Source organism: Hermetia illucens, chromosome 1 (genome assembly GCF_905115235.1).
Source record: "Hermetia illucens chromosome 1, iHerIll2.2.curated.20191125, whole genome shotgun sequence".
Lineage (NCBI taxonomy): Eukaryota > Metazoa > Arthropoda > Insecta > Diptera > Stratiomyidae > Hermetia > Hermetia illucens.
Window position 1 is genome coordinate 180,480,566 of NC_051849.1, and position 21,169 is coordinate 180,501,734.

Genomic DNA, 21,169 nt, shown 5'->3' on the forward strand with positions numbered 1-21,169 from the left:
GGGAAGGTGGAAAGTGTACTTGGAGAGGAAGCTGAGGTAAGAGCTCGGAAACAGGAGATAGTGGTTGAGTGCAAGGACCTAGATGAAGTCACCTCACGGGAGGACATCTGTGCTGCGCTAAAGCAGCAGTTCAACCTAGGCGATATAGACCAGAGTGCCATAAAAAGGATGAAGAAGGCATATGGTGGCACACAGACCGCTATTATTGGTTTGCCGGCGGAATCAGCTATTAAGTTGATTACCGCGGGCAAGGTAAGAGTAGGTTGGGTCGTGTGCAGGCTCAGGGAACAAATCCCTCTAAAGAGATGCTTCAGATGCCTCGATTTTGGCCATTTTGCGGCGGCATGCACTAGCCAGCATGATAGGTCGAGGAGTTGCAGGAAGTGTGGGGAAGAGGGCCATCTCATCAAAGATTGCACCCGAGATCCACGGTGTATGTTATGTAGTGGGAAAGAGGGCGTGGACGGCCGGCATATTGCGGGAAGCAGCAGATGTCCGGTATATAGGGGGGAGCTGAACCGCACAGGAAAATGAGATTGATACAAATCAATCTCAATCACTGTGAGGCAGCTCAGGACCTGCTCTCGCAAACCATTCGAGAGTCGAATGTCGATGTCGCGGTTATTTGCGAGCCGTACAGAAATTACGGCGGTGCGACTTGGGCGGTCGATGCGTCTGGTAACGCGGCAATCTGGGCGTGCGGAAGACAGGCCATTCAGGAAGTCATGGCCCCCCCGGCAGCCGATTTTATAAGGACGAAGGTCAACGGTGTCCATATTTACAGCTGCTACGCTCCTCCTAGTGCAACCTTAGCACAATATGAGGAGATGTTAGACAGTCTGGTGTTGGATGCTAGAGACCGCAGCCCTAAAATCATTGCGGGCGATTTCAACGCGTGGGCCTTGGAGTGGGGAAGCCGATCGACGAACACCAGAGGTCAAATTCTGTTGGAGTCATTTGCGGAGCTGGACATCGTGCTGGCCAACGTTGGATGCGTGCCCACCTTTCGAGGAAGAGGGTCGGGTTCGATCGTTGACCTGACATTTGTTAGCACTTCACTGGTGAGGGGGATGGCTTGGCAAGTGAGTGAGCACTACACCCACAGTGACCACCAGGCCATCTTCCTCCACATTGGGAACCGGGGAAGCAGTCAACGACGCTCTGGAGGTGGAAAGGCTAAGGCGGTTGGCTGGTCTATCGGAGCTTTCGACGAGGAGACATTCCTGGCCGCATTGGAGGGAGCCCATGATCCGGATGGAACAGCGGTGGAAAGGGTCACACAGCTGTCTCAGCGTGTAACCGAAGCATGCGACGCTACGATGCCACGACGACGTTTGCACCCCGGCAAGAGGCCAAACTACTGGTGGAACACGGAGATCGCTGCCCTGAGATCCTCTTGTCTCCGAGCGAGGAGACTTTCCCACAGGACAAGAGGAAGGCCAGAGCACCAGGAGCGTGAGGAGGAATACAGGGATATGCGAAGCAACCTTAAGAAGGCCATTCGGAGAAGCAAGCGGGAATGCTACCAGAAGCTCTGCATGGAGGCTAATACGAATCCGTGGGGTACAGCCTACCAAGTTGTAATGAAGAAGATCCGCGGGCGAAAATCACCTCAGGTGACATGCCCACGGCTCTTGTTGCAAATAATTGCAACTCTTTTCCCGCAGCAGGAGCAGGACGAAAGAGAACCCCAACTGGCAGCTCAGCAGGACGTCTTCTCGATCCCTGATGTTACCGAAGAGGAACTTTGGGAAATCTGCAGACGTATTGGGGACAGCAAGGCTCCGGGATTGGACGGAATTCCGAACAGGGCTCTGAAGGTGGCGGTCAAGGCCAGACCAAGGTGGTTCGCAAGCACATTCGAATCGTGCATGGCGGAAGGAGCGTTTCCCGCCCAGTGGAAGAGGCAGAAACTGGTCTTGCTACCGAAGCCTCGAAAACCACCCGGCGTGCCCTCTTCATATTGCCCTATTTGTCTCTTAGACACCATGGGGAAGATGTTGGAGAGGGTGATATACAACAGGCTGCTCCCGTTCATCGAGCTTGCGGGTGGTCTTTCAGAGCGGCAATATGGGTTTCGGCGAGCCCGTTCTACGGTCGATGCAGTAGCAAAGGTCGTGGAATTGGCTCGAAATGCGATGGCCATGGGCAAATGCTGTGCTCTGGTGACGCTGGACGTCAAAAATGCTTTTAACTCAGCCAACTGGGGCTGGATTAAGGGCGTTTTGGCCAAACTGGGTGTTCCTAGCTACTTGGATCGGCTCATCGAAAGTTACTTTTCGGATAGACTTCTCTGGTACGAGACGGACGACGGGCCGAAGGAGTACATTGTGACAGCAGGTGTGCCTCAAGGTTCTGTATTGGGACCGCTGCTGTGGAACATAATGTACGATGGAGTGCTTGGCCTTCGCGTGCCGGAGGAGACAACGCTGATTGGTTTTGCGGACGACTTGGCGGTAGTTGCAATTGCAAAGCATCCCGAGGACGTGGAGCTTTATGCAAATGAAGCCATTCATACCATCAAGTCATGGTTACGAATGGTCAAGCTGGACCTGGCGGACGAAAAGACGGAGGCGGTCCTCATTACCAACCGTAGGAAGAACAACACGGTTACTATCCGGGTTGGTAATCGTGAGGTCGTCTCAAAATCGGTTGTCAAATACCTGGGGGTGATGATCGATGCCAAGCTGAGTTTCAAGGGACACTTGGATTATGCGCGAGAAAAGGCAGCAAATGCCAGCTCATCCCTTGCAAGGATGATGCCTAACGTGGGAGGGCCGAAGTATAGTCGCAGGCTACTCATCGCGGGAGTGGTGAGGTCGATCCTGCTATACGCGGCCCCTGTTTGGGCGGGAGCGTTGAACCACGCTGTCAACCGGAGGAAGATATGTTCGGCATACCGGCCAATTGCGCTAAGGGTGTGCAGCGCATTTAGGACGGCGTCGACGGAGGCAGTGTGTGTTATCGCAGGAATGATCCCTATAGATCTTCTAGCGAGCGAGGCACACTGGCTCTACGAAAAACGGAAGGCAAATCCAGCAGAGGTGAATGCGGATTTCCGAAAAGCCATCAGGAGAGAGTTGTGTGGCAAGTGGCAACAACGATGGGATAACTCCGACAAGGGCAGGTGGACCCATACATTGATCCCGTGCATCGAGAAATGGGTCAACCGAAAGCACGGAGAATTGAATTACCACCTGACACAGTTCCTTACGGGACACGGTGGCTATAGGAAGTATTTGCATCGCTTCGAGTTGGACGAGTCTCCCAACTGTCCTGAATGCGGTGCTACACTCGAGGACCCGGAGCACGTTATGTTCTATTGTCCCAGATTTCTGCAGCAGAAAAGGAAGTTGAACAGCATCTTAGGGGCGGACATCGAGCCCTGCAACCTGGTGGAAGAGATGTTGAAGTCGGAGGAAAACTGGATGGCGGTAAATGAGGCAGTAGCCGTGGTGCAGACAAAACTCCTGGAGTTGGATCGAGCTCGGAAGGCGGCGCGACGGAGACGTAACATGGACGAGCTGGTATAGCGAACCAGAGCCTCCCCCGCGAAGTAATACTTCACGGTGGTCCCTCGGGGTGGGGCGGAAGAGTGGGCGTGGTTTTAGTGGGTGTGAATCCCACACGCTACTGCAACCTGGCGCAGCAGCGTCTTTCTAAGATTTCCACCTCCATCCATTAAAAAAAAAAAAAAAAAAAAAAAAAAAACCATACCCCTGCCTGAAATTACAGATGCAACGGTTACATTAACTGGGTACTTACTTATCTCCACATGGCAATCCGGATGAAACTGTCCTCTAGGACGTCGTTGAATAAAATGTTAATTCATCAGAAAAGCCCATCGGCAAAATATATATATCATTTCTACAAATTGTGCTTAGCTTACTCTAATTTTGAAAAATCTGACTAGTCAGTTTTTGGTAGTTTAATACAATCTTGTTACGAAGTTGATCGTATACGAGGATACACGTGTTAAGGGGGTCATCCCGTGTGTCGGGTTGGAGAAATCGATTTTTTTTTACATGAATTGTATCCATATATAGTGGAGAATATGTGGGCAAAGGGATTTTCCGATATTCCGAATCGTTCAGAAATTACAGTGTTAAACAGGTAAGGAGTTTGCAGCCGCGGCTAGAGTACTCGATGAGAAAGCACATCGAATCTTCTTTTACCTGTTAGTTTTTTACCTGAGCCTTATAAATTCGAACACAGGTATAAATATAAAAAGACGGAAAACCAATCAATTGTCTAAACTTATTTGCTGTTTGGAATAAAAAGGATAATCCAGTCTAGAGTGAGCACTGAAAGGCTTCCAAGCTATACTCAGTTATATTTTGTTGTAAGTATTGTGCTCTTTGTGTGTTCAGTGATTTTTTTAAATGGATCGTACGAAGGGAAATCGCTTTAACGTTCAACGTCATGCTGGCACTAAAAAACGAGTATTTCATGGGAATCGATACTTATCAGAGAAGAAAAAGGACATCAGTAAAGAAACTTTTAGCAAGCATGAATATGGATGTTCCAATTGCGACAAGTTTTGTATATTGTATATTGGATTTTGTTGGAGTTTTCTCCGGTATTTCTGCAAATTTCTGCAAATAATAAAATATACGTAGTAGTAAAAAAGGAATGCGTAGGACATGTCGAGAAAAGAATGGGAACGCGGCTTAGAAATGCAAAGAAGAATCACAAAGGCATTGGTGGAAAAGGGGCTAGAAAACTTACTGATAAGGTTATTAACGAACTTACTACATTTTTTGGGCTAGCTATTCGTCGACACGCAAATTCGATAGAAGGAATGAAGCAACAAATTTGGGTAATTTTCTTCCATAAATGTTCTACAGACGAAAATCCAACATCAAAATTGTCCAGCAGGCGAGGACAGTTGGTGCAAATGAGCAAAGTGGAAGCTAAAGGAGAACTGGATAGTTTTCACCACGAGAAGGCACCTTTGACTGAAGAAGTTCAAACAGTCATCAAACCAATCTACGAATATTTGTCACAAGATGATCTCTTGAACAGATGTTTAGGAGCAGAGACCCAGAATAACAATGAGTCGTTAAATGCATTGATCTGGGCTTTCGCTCCTAAACACCTTGATTCTGGGGCCAAGGTCGTAGAAATAGCCACTTTTCTGGCTGTAATTATTTTCAATGAAGGATTCAATGGCATTCTCAAAATCCTAGTGACAATCGGATGTCAAGTTGGTCACATATGTCAGGTTTATACCGACCGCCGTAATGAAGTGCGAATTTGGCGGTCCGAACGATGATTGACTGACCTCTCTAAAAGAGCTAGAATTGAAACCAGAGAGCAGCAATCGGCCCCACAAGACTTTTTTGAAGAAACGGAGGGCACTCTCTATGAACCAGGTATAGTAGATTAACGGTGAATTAAAATTTTACTGTTGATAACCACATTTAAATTTTCAAATGCGTTTTTCTCGAAACTACATCTTGAAAATCGGCTGCCACCATAGCTCAAAATCTATCCAACCAAATTCTTTGAAATTTTCACGACTTCTTTAATACATATTTCTACGGTCCGCAAACTAGGATAATTGCAATCGGACGGGTCGTTTTCTTTTTATTCATAAAAAAAAGCCGTAAAAAACACCAAAATTCAAAAAATAAAGTTTAAAAGCCCACCAAAAATTTACCTTTTAATATTTTCCAATTATCCTAGTTTGCGGACCGTGGAATATTGTCCACATTTAAATGCCGGTTAGTTTTTTCCCCTCAGATGAACACAGCGCCCTCCAGCGTGGCAGCAGAAAAACACCTTTTTTTGGAGATGGGTGCATAAATTGACACGTATTCCAAAAACTAGCTACGATATCAATCTGAAAAATTTATCACACATACTAGAGATATCAATAAACATATGATGAAAAAATCACGTTTCTATCTTTATTCAGTCCTTCAAAATATTTTTTCAAAGAAAGGCAAAAAAAAAGCCCTTCGCACGGGATGACCCCCTTAAAGATACAGGGTTAGAGACTATACTGAACATATATTTTCTTCTCGTCATTTAATTTAGGCGTTGCAGGGGCATTCTTATCCATAGTGACTTTTTTTTGTGAGAAACGAAAAAGCTACGCGCTCACTTGACTGGCCGCTAAGAACATCAGAGTAATTGGAAAAGTTTCTTTGGGAAGGTGCAGGATATTCTGTGATTTTTTTAATTATCAATATCATGTTGTGCTTAAGATATTCGAACCCTTTTTGGTACTCATTATTTCTACTTTGGTGGCTAGGATTTGCTGGCCCCTAAGGATGTGGTGGTTTTCAATAGATTATAGTGGTTTTGAATAAACTGCCCTACGGTCGCCATTTCGAAGCTATGGTACGTAGCACAACTTATCTTTCTTTACGACAAATTTATTGAAACGAGTCGTTCTGTAGAGGCCGCACAATATTGATCCTAGAACCATTTTAATATTCGTCGATATGGTTGCGTACCGAAAGTGGAAGCTTATATGAAATTGGTGAATAGTTTTCAGAAAAGAGGATCTGTGATATTACGGCATACCCCTGCAATCGATCGAGTTGTACAAACCTTAAAGCAGGCGAAGTTGCCTGCATGCCGTGCTCTACTTCTTTGGACATCCGACCAGTCATTTCGCAGAGTCTTCTTCGTTTCTACCCATATGACTATTGAACAAGTGCGACGGAACGACTTTACGTGAAGGTGCAGTTTCGCAAAAACGGATACTAAGCTTGCTTAAAAATGATCTCGTTTTGATTACAGGAAAAACGAGGCTCATTTCCATTTATAGGGAAGGTAAACAAACAAAATTTTCAATCTTGACAACCAGAGACCCACAGCGACTTCTGCAAACCGCATTTTGAGCTTGCATTATTAGACCTGCCAGAGTTAAAAAGATGACATATGAACCCCGAAACTGTTTAGTTTCAGCAAAATGGAGCAGCTTGACATACGTCAAAAACAAGAAAGAGTTTTTTAAGGAAGCATTTTCTTGGACATCTAATACCTACTTTGGGGTACCTAAAAGTGCAAGTTTACGCAAACAAATCCCATACTCTTGAAGTGGAAGAGAAGAAATTCTAATAGCTTCACCTGGCATGAAAAGACTATGGACAATTTGGTCACCTGTCTACAAGGATGCGCCGCCAAAAATGGTTGCCACAGAAGTGGTTGGTAATCATCATCATCATCAACGGCGCAACAACCGGTATCCGGTCTAGGCCTGCCTTAATAAGGAACTCCAGACATCCCGGTTTTGCGCCGAGGTCCACCAATTCGATATCCCTAAAAGCTGTCTGGCGTCCTGACCCACGCCATCGCTCCATCTTAGGCAGGGTCTGCCTCGTCTTCTTTTTCTACCATAGATATTGCCCTTATAGACTTTCCGGGTGGGATCATCCTCATCCATACGGATTAAGTGACCCGCCCACCGTAACCTATTGAGCCGGATTTTATCCACAACCGGACGGTCATGATATCGCTCATAGATTTCGTGATTGTGTAGGCTACGGAATCGTCCATCCTCATGTAGGGGGACAAAAATTCTTCGGAGGATTCTTCTCTCGAACGCGGCCAAGAGTTCGCAATTTTTCTTGCTAAGAACCCAAGTTTCCGAGGAATACATGAGGACTGGCAAGATCATAGTCTTGTACAGTAAGAGCTTTGACCCTATGGTGAGACGTTTCGAGCGGAACAGTCTTTGTAAGCTGAAATAGGCTCTGTTGGCTGACAACAACCGTGCGCGGATTTCACCATCATGGGAGAAATTGTCAACGGTCTCAAAGTTGTATTCTCCTATCCTTATTCTTCTTCGTGTTTGTGTTTGACCAGTGCGGTTTGATGTTGTTGGTTGATTCGTCTTCGGTGCTGACGTTGCCACCATATATTTTGTTTTGCCTTCATTGATGTGCAGCCCAAGATCTCGCGCCGCCTGCTCGATCTGGATGACGGTAGTTTGTACGTCTCGGGTGGTTCTTCCCATGATGTCAATATCGTCAGCATAGGCCAGTAGTTGGGTGGACTTGAAGAGGATCGTACCTCTTGCATTTACCTCAGCATCACGGATCACTTTCTCGAGGGCCAGGTTAAAGAGAACGCATGATAGGGCATCCCCTTGTCGTAGACCGTTGTTCATGTCGAATGGTCTTGAGAGTGATCCTGCTGCTTTTATCTGGCATCGCACATTGGTCAGGGTCAGCCTAGTCAGTCTCATTAATTTCGTCGGGATACCGAATTCTCCCATGGCCGTGTACAGTTTTACCCTGGCTATGCTATCATAGGCGGCTTTAAAGTCGATGAACAGATGGTGCAACTGTTGTCCATATTCAAACAGTTTCTCCATCGCTTGCCGCAGAGAGAAAATCTGATCTGTTGCTGATTTGCCTGGAGTGAAGCCTCTTTGGTATGGGCCAATGATGTTCTGTGCGTATGGGGCTATCCGGCCTAGTAAGATAGTTGAGAATATCTTACAGATGGTGCTCAGCAACGTGACACCTCTATAATTGCTGCACTGTGTGATATCTCCCTTTTTATGTATGAGACAGATAATGCCTCGTTGCCAATCGTTAGGCATTGATTCGCTGTCCCATATCTTGAGCACAAGTTGATGAACCACTTGGTGTAACTGGTCGCCTCCATATTTAACCAATTCGGCTGTAATTCCATCGGCTCCTGGCGACTTATGATTTTTTAGCCAATGAATTGCACGGACTGTTTCTCCTAAACTTGGTGGTGGCAGTATTTGTCCGTCGTCTTCAGTTGGCGGGACCTCCAACTCGCCGATGTTCTGGTTGTTCAGTAGCTCATCAAAGTACTCAACCCATCGCTCCAATATGCCCATTCTGTCGGAAATCAGATTTCCCTCTTTGTCTCGGCAGGATGAGCATCGAGGTGTATAAGGTTTCATCCTGCTGACTTGTTGGTAAAACTTCCGCGCCTTGTGCGGTTGCTCCCTGTACTTTTCTAGTTCACAGACTTGTTGGTTCTCCCAGGCTTCCTTTTTCCGTCTGTGAAGTCGCTTCTCCGGTCGACGGAGTTCGTGATAAGTCTCTGCGCTTGCCCGCGTTCTTTGAGAATGCAACATTACTCGGTATGCAGCATTCTTCCGTTCCGTTGCTAGCTTACATTCATCGTCAAACCAGCCGTTCCGACTCCTTTTGCGGCTGGGGCCAAGTATGTTTGTGGCCGTATCCATGATAACGTTCTTCAGGTGATTGTGAAGATCATTTGTTGATGCTTCATCTCCAGGTCCTCTGTTGACTGCGGTTATTGCAGCATCCATTTCCCTCTTATAGGTGTCGCGGAGGGTTGTGTTGTGGATGGCTTCAGTGTTCACTCTCACCTGATTGTCAGAGGGGATTCTAGGTGGTATTGTTATTCGGGCTCGGAGCACCATGCCAACGAGATAGTGAGTCTATATTGGCCCCCCTATATGTTCTGACATTCATCAAGGCTGAGAGGTGGCGGCGTTCGATCAACACGTGGTCAATTTGGTTGAAAGTGGTTCCGTCTGGAGAGGCCCACGTATGTTTGTGGACCGCTTTCCGCGCAAATCAGGTACGTCCAACAACCATTTCGTGTGACCCTGCTAATTGAATAGTCCGTAGTCCGTTATCATTTGTTTTTTCGTGTAAGCTATGGGAGCCAACGTATCGCCTGAATACTGGCTCCTTCCCTACTTGGCTGTTAAAATCCCCAAGTATGATTTTGATATCATATCTGGGACAGGCTTCGAGGGTTCGTTCTACTGCCTCGTAGAAGGTATCCTTCTCCGACTCTGCAGTCTCCTCTGTAGGGGCGTGAACGTTTATGAGGCTTATATTTCTAAACTTGCCTCGCAAGCGCAGAGTGCATAGCCGTTCGCTTATGTTTTCAAAGCCGATAACAGCAGGTTTCATTTTTTGGCTGACTAAGAAACCTACTCCGAGCACATGGTTTACTGGATGACCGCTATAATATATGGTGTAGTGGTTCTTCTCCAGGAAACCGGTCCCTGTCCATCGCATCTCTTGCAACGCTGTTATATCAGCCCTATATTGGGACAGGGTATCGGCTAGCTGCTCATCAGCTTTATCTCTGTACAGGGAGCGCACGTTACATGAGAAAATGCGCAGATCGTTGTTCCGTTGTCGTTGCCGGGTCCATGGTGGTGATAGTTTTCAAAAATAATACACTCCCCTGCCGGATCCAGTAAGTAAAACAGTGTCCCAGTTTTCCACATTCCACATGGTTTGAAATATAACTGAGGAAGGGAGAAGGTCGTGAAGTTGTGTATAGCCGAACACAATTTTTTCCGGTAGATCAGACTACTCGAAAGTAAGTAGCTAAACTGGTAGGAATTATTGATCTTCATAGATCTTGCTCATTAGAACCGATGATGATTTAAGAAAAAGATTTGGGCAGACCTTTTTGAGGTTATCCATGTGCTTTAGAAATCTATCCTCCTTATGGATGAAAAGGGATTCGACTCCTCTCTTTGCATCTGTTTCTTTTGGGATATTTTTAATACGGGAGTCGTTGTTGCCCCTGATGCTTGAAATTTTCAAAAAGATCTATTGAACGTTCAACGGACTAAGGTAATCATATAAGGTATTCAAGAGAAAAACAGTTAATGTCAGTCCCGAGACGGCTATTATAGGTCCCAGTAAATTCCGCCAGTACCCCTTTGGTTTAGATTAGAATCCTAATTAAGCCATGAATGTTTGGGTTTGTCTTTTTGCTTGTCTCGCTGCTGTACTTCTATCGTTTATACAGCTAAACTGGAGGACCGTCCCAATTTTGTGGATATACTATCATAGTTTCCGGTACAATGGTCGGCTGGGTTCAGCCTCTCGATTTATTTAACTCCACAAAGAAGTAAGCGGGAGGCATACTATCTCCTAGAGAGGAGTGATCAGAAACAAATACATATATACGAGTATACACTCATAGATACACATAATTTGAAAGGAGTCACCAATAAATCCATACAAATAGAGCCAATTTTTTAAATGGGCTAGCTGATCGCGAAGAAAAACCTAAATTTTTAATAGAGGAAACTATCTGGTCTAATTTTTTTGCTATCCATGGAGACGATATGGCAGGCAAGAGGTATTTAGTTCATCTTTTCTCTTCTCTTTTTTTTCAGATTTTTTACTTACTACTGACTCTAATTCCATAGATTTTTCTTTGATAATCAAACAATATCCGCCTTAGAAATCTCAGTCATTATCTAATTGTAGTTGATGCCCAAAGACAACAAATTAAGAATGATTGATGTATCTACAAATTCAAAACCATGCTCCAGTGTTCCCAACACAATAACAATGCTGTGTCGTTTTCCTTCATACTTCATTCATTCGTCTCTTAACACTTAAATTCATCTGAACTAGGCATATTTTTGTGCATTAGCCAAACGTCTGGATGCAATGATTCGCATAATTTTCATTCCCACAAATTGTTTCCTTATTTGTTTTTTACAATAGACATTCATTCATTCAACTCAGTGTCGGCGGAAAACACTTAGTCATTACCAGATGTATTTGCACTTCAATTTCAGAAAAAGACTTCGATGGAGATACTCAAGATATTCATGGATTAGTTTGAGTTTGGTTTCAGTTTCTAGTTTCTTGGCTTAAATTCTCTGAAAGTGGACCGACGGAGGACAGAAGTTGATTTTGTAGCGAATAATTGGATAGTTTGAGCTTATTCAACATAATCCATTTATTTTGATCGTACCCAAAGCAGTTTACAGGAAGTCAGAACTTTTCTTATTTGTGTACTCTCAAGAAAAGATTGACGTGGTGAGTACCTTCCTAAGTTTTATTGCTGGAATTTTCTGAATTTGATATGAATTTCAATTCAGTTCTAGATGTGAATATAACTCCAAGAAGCAATTGGTAGTCGTTGATCAGCTAATCATGCTTGAGTAGCTTTACCATTCCATTAGCATAAATGAGGGTTTCCGGGGTTGAACAATGCTAGTATATCTTGCTCAGCTGGAACCTCATTTTAATGGTTTTGGTTTGGATACACACACTTGTGGGAAAAGGGTATTTATGTGGAGGATCATTAACTCTCATACGTACACAATTTTTCGTTTGGTCTTAATGTTACATGGCATTAATTGAACCTATAAGATCGCCTAATTTTTAGTGCAGTGAATCGCTTGAAATCAGTGAAACACCTGCTGGTTTCTGTCATCTGATGTTTAGGTTCTCTAAACCTATTTTTCAGAGCAGTATTTGTAATCACCAGATTCATTACATGTGAATACTCTCTGGCTGGCTCTCAAGCAAAAAACATTCTGGAACCTACTGCTTTCATCGTTTGTCCCACTGCTGCCAGAACAAATGGTGGTAGATAGATATCCTCAGATAATCTGTGAATCATTTGTACGTGATATCTCCGTACTGTCGACCATCCGTTGCCATGCACATTTCGTAACGTAAAAAGATAGAATCAAAAAATATTCTTCAACATTACAAACCAACCCCCATCATAATTCATCTTCCAGCGAGACATGTAGTCGAAGGAGACGACAGATTTTCTTAGTTTAATATTAAATGACAAATGTGCTGCTGCTACCTCGGCTACAATCCTTCAAGTGGGTTTGCCTCTGTGTCTTCACCAATACGCTAGCTACTCTGGAAACGAGAATACAATAACCATGGAATGCAAGCACTTTTGTAATTACTTCGCAAGTAGTGCCAAGGCGAGTGCACTTGCTTTTTATTCAATGTAAATTCATGGGAATTGTACATCTTACACAATAGAAATTCTCACTAATAAATTTCACTTTTCTTGGATGTAAGAACAGAAACGAAAGGCCGAGAAAGGGTCGCATCATTTCCACTACTAACCTGATAACAGTATTACGGTGTCTAGAGTGGCTGCGTATCTTTTCTACGCTAGTTACTCGTACTTTAATTTCTTTCGCCTTCAACCATTCATATCTTTCTCATTTATCACATTCTTCAGAAAGGGTGCAAAAAAGGCACTTAATTGAATCGAGCTCCACTGGAGAATGACACCTTTGTAACTCAATAAAGCTGGGAAACGCATCTCTATTGTGATTCAATAGATGACGCAATTTATTTGAGAATGTTTTTTTTCTCACTGTGGAAAATTCAATCTCATGTATAGGTCTGGAGTCAAATTATCATAGATAGATAGATGATTTTCACATGCCAATCAATTGTATTGTTCTTTCTTGTTTGACATATGAGTCTCGGAGGTATTGAAAGACCTCGTCGAAAAGCCTGCATTCATAAGAAGATTACGGAATATTTTCAAGTACTGATGAGCACGCAGAGACAGATATTTTAATGAGTTTTTTTCTTACTGAAGTGATGAGAAATATGAAGTCTGTGTGGGGAGATAATGAAGATGTCATTGCTTCTGCAAGGGATGGAAAAACAATGATACCTTTCTGTGATAAAACTTAATTGAAGGAGTGGTGTGATGATGGTAAAATGTGTGATTACTTGATTCGGATTGTATGTTTCGAGTAAAAGTATGTCTAAGAATGTCTAGCTTCACTCTATAGATTAACCGTCTTTGTCTTGAAGAAGATGCTATTGACGTAAGAGAAGCTGGGGTACTGGCGTTGCTTATCGTGATTTTGCTTAATTAGCAATCTCTACAGATTCGCTGTAAGGCTGAAAGTTTCAGATTCTAACAAATGATTCAGAATATTGTAATTTGCGATTCAGAATCCTACTATTTTCTTCATTGACTACGATAAGAATCGCCTGGGTGACACTATAAGGATGACACGTGATATCGAGTATTAATTTGATATTTTTTGAATCTTTGGCCTTTCATATGACTGCATCTACCGCGAAACTGTGGTAATCACTAACAGCATTAGATAAATTTTCAACAAAGCTGACCACTCAGCTCGTCCAAGCTCCTTGGTGTGACGGCAGGAATACTTACTTCGCAGGCGAACTCTGGAAAAGAATTGTATTGATAACTGTTATCGGCATTAAGAAGTGCAGAAATGTCTAAGGAAGAACATGCGAATTGAATCGGCTGAATGGTCATCTTGGAGTCCTATATATGAGGAGGACTTGCTCTAGTTATTCTCTCATTGAAGAAGGTCCTCCGGCAACTTGCAATTGCAGATCAGGTGAAACCATACGTTCATCGTAAACTAATCTACTTGAGGCGCACTTCTTAGTCAATATCAAGGACCATCGCTCGCGGCTGCCTTTTAATCGTAACCTTCGCCCAAACATTGGCTTTTGGTATGCAAAGTTGTGTCAGTCGAGTAGGTTAAGTGAACTTTCAATTCGCTTGAGCGAGACAAATTTTTGGACACGGATATCACCCCTATTAATAGGGGGAGTTAAAGTCCTGAGCTCACAAAATTGGTATGTCTAGCTTATGCTATTATTCCAGCGATGTGACGGGATGCCGAAGTGATATTTATTTCAAAGCCTAAGAATCTGGCCGATCTTCCTGATTACTGGAATGATTGGTAAATCGATTCACAAGTGTTGCGTGAATTCTCATGAAAGCAGTATCCCTACCGGAAAAGCAAATCTAAGAGTCAATAGTATATGGAACTTTTGCTAAAGGAGACAGTTTTAACCAATATTCGGGGTGGGTTTCATCTTGATGGCATTCATTCATATCGAAAATCCTTCAAATATGCTGTACAGATGTACCAGGGGAAAAGACAACAAGTTTATTGCCGATTCAGCATTTCAAAATATGATTACCTCAGTCATTCTTATCTACTTACCTAGTTTATATAAAAGATAACATAGATACAGACTGCTTGTTTAATTATCATACCAAATTTATTCGAATCTTTGTCAAAATTAGCTAAACATCGTAGGTAAGTTCGAAGTGAATCCCAACCACAGGATACAAATGTTCCTAGATCTTTGGGTATTAGTCAAGTGAATGAAATGAAAATGATAAGTTAAAGCTGCCGAAAATACGACGTCTCTTCAAAAAATCCGTGGATTGACGTCAGAAAGGAACACGTGGTTCATGTATGGGCTTCCCCCTCATCTTGTGCTGGAACAGTTCTAGTACGGTTCTTCTGTAATGCCCTTGCAGCTTCCTTTGAAGAGTGTTTTCAGTTCGGAAATTAACGAAGGAGGAGGAGTGTGGTTACCTGATTAGGGGATAGCAATCGACCACTTGATCAGATGTTCAACAGTTCTCAGGACTGAATGGGCTAGAGCAGGGTCATGATGAAAAAATTAGCCTTTTGCGACGGCTGACATCCCGTAGTCGCTTTGGAGCTCCAATGTAGTGATTTCGGGTACCTGTGAATCTTTAAGGAAGGTGTCCGTGGTGAACAATATCATCATCAACGGCGTAACAACCGGTATCCGGTCTAGGCCTGCCTTAATAAGGAACTCCAGACATCCCGGTTTTGCGCCGAGGTCCACCAATTCGATATCCCTAAAAGCTGTCTGGCGTCCTGACCCACGCCATCGCTCCATCTTAGACAGGGTCTGCCTCGTCTTCTTTTTCTACCATAGATATTTCCCTTATAGACTTTCCGGGTGGGAGGAACAATATCCTTTACATAAAAAAGACTGCCAACATCGCCTTGATGTTGGATCGAATTTGGCAAGTTTTTGGGGATTCGGCATATTTCATCTGCTCACTCTGAGCGATTAGACTTTCATTTAGAAGTCATAGCCGTTACCCCATGACAAAACCCTTGACAAAAAGCTTTTACTTTTTCTGAACATTCGAACAGATACCGATTAACCTGGATGGCATTGTTTTTTTGGTCGTCTTCAATTTGTTGGTAAAAAATTCGAAAGCGGATCCAACCAACATTATAAACTTTTCAGCAAACTCTCTACCAGCCAGGCTTCGATATGCCCGTAACTGGGTGTTGAATTTGTCGACACTTGAATCGCCGTAAACCATGTTGATCATAGCAAATATTTCAATTACAGGTTACCCAAGCTAAACATAAAATTTGACAGGAAGTTGTTGCTCTTTCAGGTCTTCCATTTTGATAACTTAATAAAAAAGTAAGCAATACACAAATGGTCTTGTTAGCTGCTTTGTACAAACCTAACGGCACCGAGCAAATAATTTGGATGCAGCTGGAGACTGCAATTCGAACAGTCTGCGTATTTTTTAAATAGACCTCGTAGAAATGACTTCGGTATCGTTAATATCGGCTTCTCATCTACGGTCATAAACAGTTAGTGGGCGGATGGACCACTTTATTAAATTGGATAAAATTCCGCCCTTGATGAATGAAGTGGCATTCATCAAGATACGGATACGTTCCAAACAGAACCGAAACCTTCTCTCAAAAGCAGTCGGTTCTGATGGTTTACTCATTTCCTTTCCATGGGCGAGTGGATTTCACTGCAGGGCGTAACCAGCAATGGAATTGTCGCCCCTCCTTCATCTTAAGATGCGGATACGGTCCAAACAGAAGCGAAATCATCCCTCAAAAGCAGTCGATTCTGATGGTTTACCCACATCCTTTCTCCTGTTCCATTGAAGAGTGGGTTTCACTGTATGGCGTAGCGAGGAATTGAGTTGTCGCCCCTCTCAACAAAGTAAAATAACTTTGTACGCTTGCTACTCTGCAATCGGAAGCATATGGGCCAATTAGGCTAATGTTTTGTCTAACAACAAAATCGTATTCAAATCGAAGACCGGGTATGCATCACGTGATTCATAAACGGGAAACTGTGAATTCCACAGTTGAGAGTATATGATAATCTAAGTTCGAGGACAAACTGGTATCATCCCAGAGCCGAATGGAGATATTTTGATACTGTCTGTCTATCTTTCAACAGAATGGAATTAAGGGGGTCATCCTGTGTGAAGGCCATTTTTTTTTTGTAATTTTTTTTTGTCAAGAACTGAATAAAGATACGAACACAAATTTTTCACTATATATTTATTAATATCTTAAGCATGCGTAATAAAAAAAGAGGAGTCCATGAACCACACGAGAGGAAGTAAGTTGCTTCCCAAGTGGTCCGGTCCGTCATCAAGTGGGTGCGAACTCAATACTTCCAGCATCCTCAACAAAAAATGCGTAATAATTTTTCCACCCCGATAGCGTAGTTAATTATTGAAATAGAAAGCAACTAATGCATCTATCTCCAAAAAAGTTGTTTTTCTGCTGCTACGCTAGAGGGCGCTGATAATCTTAGAGAAAAAATAAACGCAATTTTAACGTGCGGACTTAACCACAGTTCGCAAACTAGGATTATTAAAGAATATTGGAAGTCTAGAAATATGTTCGGAATAAGTCCCGATAATTTCCAAAAATTTCGTTGAATAGATTTTGGGCTATGGTGGCAACAGATTCTTAACTTTCAGCTTCGAGAAAAACGCATTTAAAAAGTGGAATGTGATTTTTAACCATAAAATCTTAACTGACCATTAACCTGCTATACCTAGTCCATAAGGCCTAGGTTTCTTCAAAAAACACCTATAAAGCCTTGGCTTCAATTCTTGCTCTTTTGCTGAAGTCATTCGGACCGATAAATTCGCGCTTTATTACGGCGATCGACATAAACTTGGTAAGTGACGTAACGACTTCGAATATCAAAAAATCACTTTGCCCATATATTCTACACTATATCTAGATACAATTGATCAAAAAAAAAAAAATCGATCCCTCGAATCCGGTACACGGGATGATCCCCTTAAAGGGAAGTTGGCGTTTCATAGACAATATAGAGAGGAGCTTAGAACTCCGGATACCACGATTAATGTCCCGTAGCAAATTGTGCATATTACAATGGCTTGGATTTGCAGTGAAAGGATCTTGGATTATCTTATCTTATGGAATTATTGCCGCCCTTAACTTCATCTATCTTAACCATTTGAGTAGTTACTATTGTGTTTTCCAAAGACTCGACACTTTCTTCTCGTCTATATTCGCCGCCAATTGGATTTTCGTCTAAGAGCAACAATTTCTTTGCTGGTAGAAAAGGGCCAGGAACTGACAGCATATTACCGCAATGAATTTACCTAACCTTAATTCCAAACTTCTTCTCTGAAACAAACTCTTGAAATTCTATATATTTAACAATACTGATTTATCTTGTTTTTTTCTAATTTCAGGTAAGTTTAATGGTGCTTCATATCAGTAAGTAATATATTCAATTTGGAAACGGCTTAGAAGCGCGCGAATCTGTTTTACGTAATATACACTTCCTATAAACATCTTGTTATTGTATGTATGTGAATAATATATACAAAATATATATCATATACTATTCATCAAATTTCGGTGCATTAACATTGCAAAAGAAGTGTCTGAAATGTTCACCTCTCGTAGAAGTGTGACTAGTGCTCATTTTCAGTTAAAACAAGTCGGGAAGCCGGAAGCTGGAAGCTTCGAGTATGCAAGGTTTTGTGTATTTCTTTTATAAATACATTTGGGTGTGCATTTGTCCCATTGGTACGTAGCACGTGATATATGGATATATTATGTGAAAATATCCACTTTCGGGTGATATTGACATTCAAAGTCTTGAATTTGCAAAGAACTGACAACTTTGACCTATTATAACTTTCTTATTAATAGTGCAATTTCCACCAAACTTGATAAGATCATGCTCTATGTTATACCCTACATTGTTACAATTGCATTTCGTGGTGCTAGGATGAACTTACGGGGGGCTCTGTAGCCATTTACTAAAAATTATAGTAATATACTATCATTAACTTTATTTGAACAAATATCGGTATGGAGGGTATTTCGGAGTCTAGGCACCATATACATAGTGACAGCCGCTTGATTTTTTTCCGATATTTCGGTTGGGTGGCTTCTGAGAAAGGGTCCGTTAAAGAAATCGCCCGCACTCCCCACCTTTCCAAAAAATATCAAAACTATAATAAAACCGACTTCGGAAAGTACTAACCTTTCATTTGATACCCCACATAACTATATTTGTTGAAAAAAAAATTACAAACCCCTTTGCATGTATGGGTATCCCGTTTTAAATTCGATGTAGAATTTTGTAACTAATTATATGCGTGAACGTTCACAGTTCCCACCTTTTTACCAAATTTGGTGTTAATCGCTACCACCGTCTCTGAGAAAAAGGTGTATGACGGACAGACAGACAGTAAATCTATTTTAATAAGGTTTTGTTTTATACAAAACCTTAAAAAGGGTCAAAATAGGCACCCCTATGGTCAGACATATGCCAAACTTGAATTGCAAACCTTAGCATGATACTTCAGCTCTATGCCTATACATGTATATCTAAATTAACCTTAATTAATACTTACATTCAATAGATGTCATTCAAAATCAAGATTCATTCGAATAAATCTGAAACGAAAGTAAAATATTTTAACATAATGCCATAATAATACAAAATTTCTTACATTATATAAAGTTAATGCTAAATAAAAATTGCGAAATCTTGGCCTCGTTCGAGAGAAGAATCCACCGAAGAATTTTCGGCCCCCTACATGAGGATGAACGATTCCGTAGCCTACAAAACGACAAAATCTATGAACGATACCACGGCCGTCTGGTTATAGATAAAATCCGACTCAACAGGCTCCGGTGGGCGGGTTACTTACTTCCTTTGGATGAGGATGATCCAGCCCGGAAAGTCTATAAGAGCAATGTCTATGGTAGAAAAAGAAGACGAGGCAGATCCTGTCTGAGATGGAGCGACGGCGTAGGTCAGGACGCCAGACAGCTTTTAGGGATATGGAATTGGTAGACCTCGGTGCAAAACCGGGATGTCTGGAGTTCCTTATTAAGGTAGGCCTAGACCAGATACCGGTTGTTGCGCCATTGATGATGATGAAAGCTAAATAACTGAAATTGGATTTGGCGTATTTTCGCCAGTTTTTTTTTCTGAGGAGTTCCCTTATCCTCGTCAAACTTCAATTTAGGGATATCTAAGTATTGCCCATTTTCAGGTTCTTTCTGTACTATATTTAAGGCTTCCATATTCATTCGCGGAAATCACGTGCTTGGCTGACAGTTGACGAGTTGAGCTTCATCCTCTTGATCTTGTACACCTGGGTTCCCGCCATGGATGTTTGGATTCGTCTTTGTGCTTTTCTCACTGGTGTAACACAGCATCAAGTGTGACAATAAAGTAAAACTAAAGCACACTGTTGAACAAAAAGTAGGAAGGGTACTCTGTACATCATATTGTACTTATTAAAGTCCCTTTTTTCCATGGCATATATTATACTACCAAAAGGAAATTGGAGGTTTTATATGAACAAACGGTAAGGATGAAAGAAATAAAAATCTTCCCTATTTCCATAGGCTTTAGCATAGGATTGTATATTGCCAGCCGTCCTGCAATTTTCATTCCGACAACTAATTGGTGAAATTTGTCTATTCATTGAGGAAAATTAATCAACACAAGTGCAACAAGTCGAAATACCGGAAGCTGGCGCTTCGGATATAAAGGTTTTGTGTTCATCTTATGTGAGAAACTTTCTACGCACATTTTTCCATTCGTATATGGCCCAATATTCCTTCATACTTTTTCCAAACTACAAGATATACATACGAAAATATTACAGACGTAGATGTTATGCTCATTCTAAACAAACAAACATTGCCTATTACCGAATACTATACGTATATATGCATGTATATAAATTGATCGTACATACATTTCCGATTCACTTCGTGCAGAAAGGTATACATATGTAAATCTAAAGTACGCTTGTTATGATGACGTCAGATACGTTTAAGAATGCACGAAATTCACTTAAAATGTGAAAGTTTCACTCCATATAACTTTGTTAATAATAATTGGATTTCCTTCAAACTTTGCAAAGTTATGCTTTATGGTATCTCCTATGACCACGCACAGTAGTTCCAGCATGAACTTATGGGGGGTTTCCGGGTTAATTTCTAAAATATGCTAATATACTATTATTAACTTTATTTGTCCAGATATTAGAATGGGATGTATTTTGAGGCCTAGATTTCGGTTTTTTTAGATTTTTTGGTTCGACAGATTCTGAGAACGAGACCTGTTACACTTTTAGGGGGTCATATTTTGAGCCTTCACTCCCCTATGTTTCATCCGAGATCAAATCTGGGACCAGTTTTGAAAAGCACTAATTGAGCCCTTTCATTTGACTGTGGGGTGTCCACATTCTGTGAAAAAAAATTTTGCACCCTCCATTCACATTTATGGGGAGCCCCCTTGCTTAAACTTAACACAAAATAGCGCCACTTGCTGTATAT

The 21,169-nt window shown here is 42.2% G+C and overlaps 2 protein-coding genes across 5 annotated transcripts in view; one reads left to right on the top strand and one right to left on the bottom strand.

The window, feature by feature from the left end:
• LOC119646844 (rab3 GTPase-activating protein catalytic subunit) overlaps window positions 1–21,169 on the top strand; it is a 477,376-nt gene that overhangs the window by 186,328 nt on the left and 269,879 nt on the right. The gene's annotated exons all lie outside the window — the stretch shown is intronic.
• LOC119646843 (vasorin) overlaps window positions 1–21,169 on the bottom strand; it is a 395,527-nt gene that overhangs the window by 147,741 nt on the left and 226,617 nt on the right. For all 4 annotated transcript variants that reach the window (XM_038047465.1, XM_038047463.1, XM_038047464.1 and 1 more), the window contains exon 4: window positions 19,225–19,267. The gene's annotated coding sequence lies outside the window, so the exon portion shown is untranslated. The remainder of the gene's footprint in view (window positions 1–19,224; window positions 19,268–21,169) is intronic.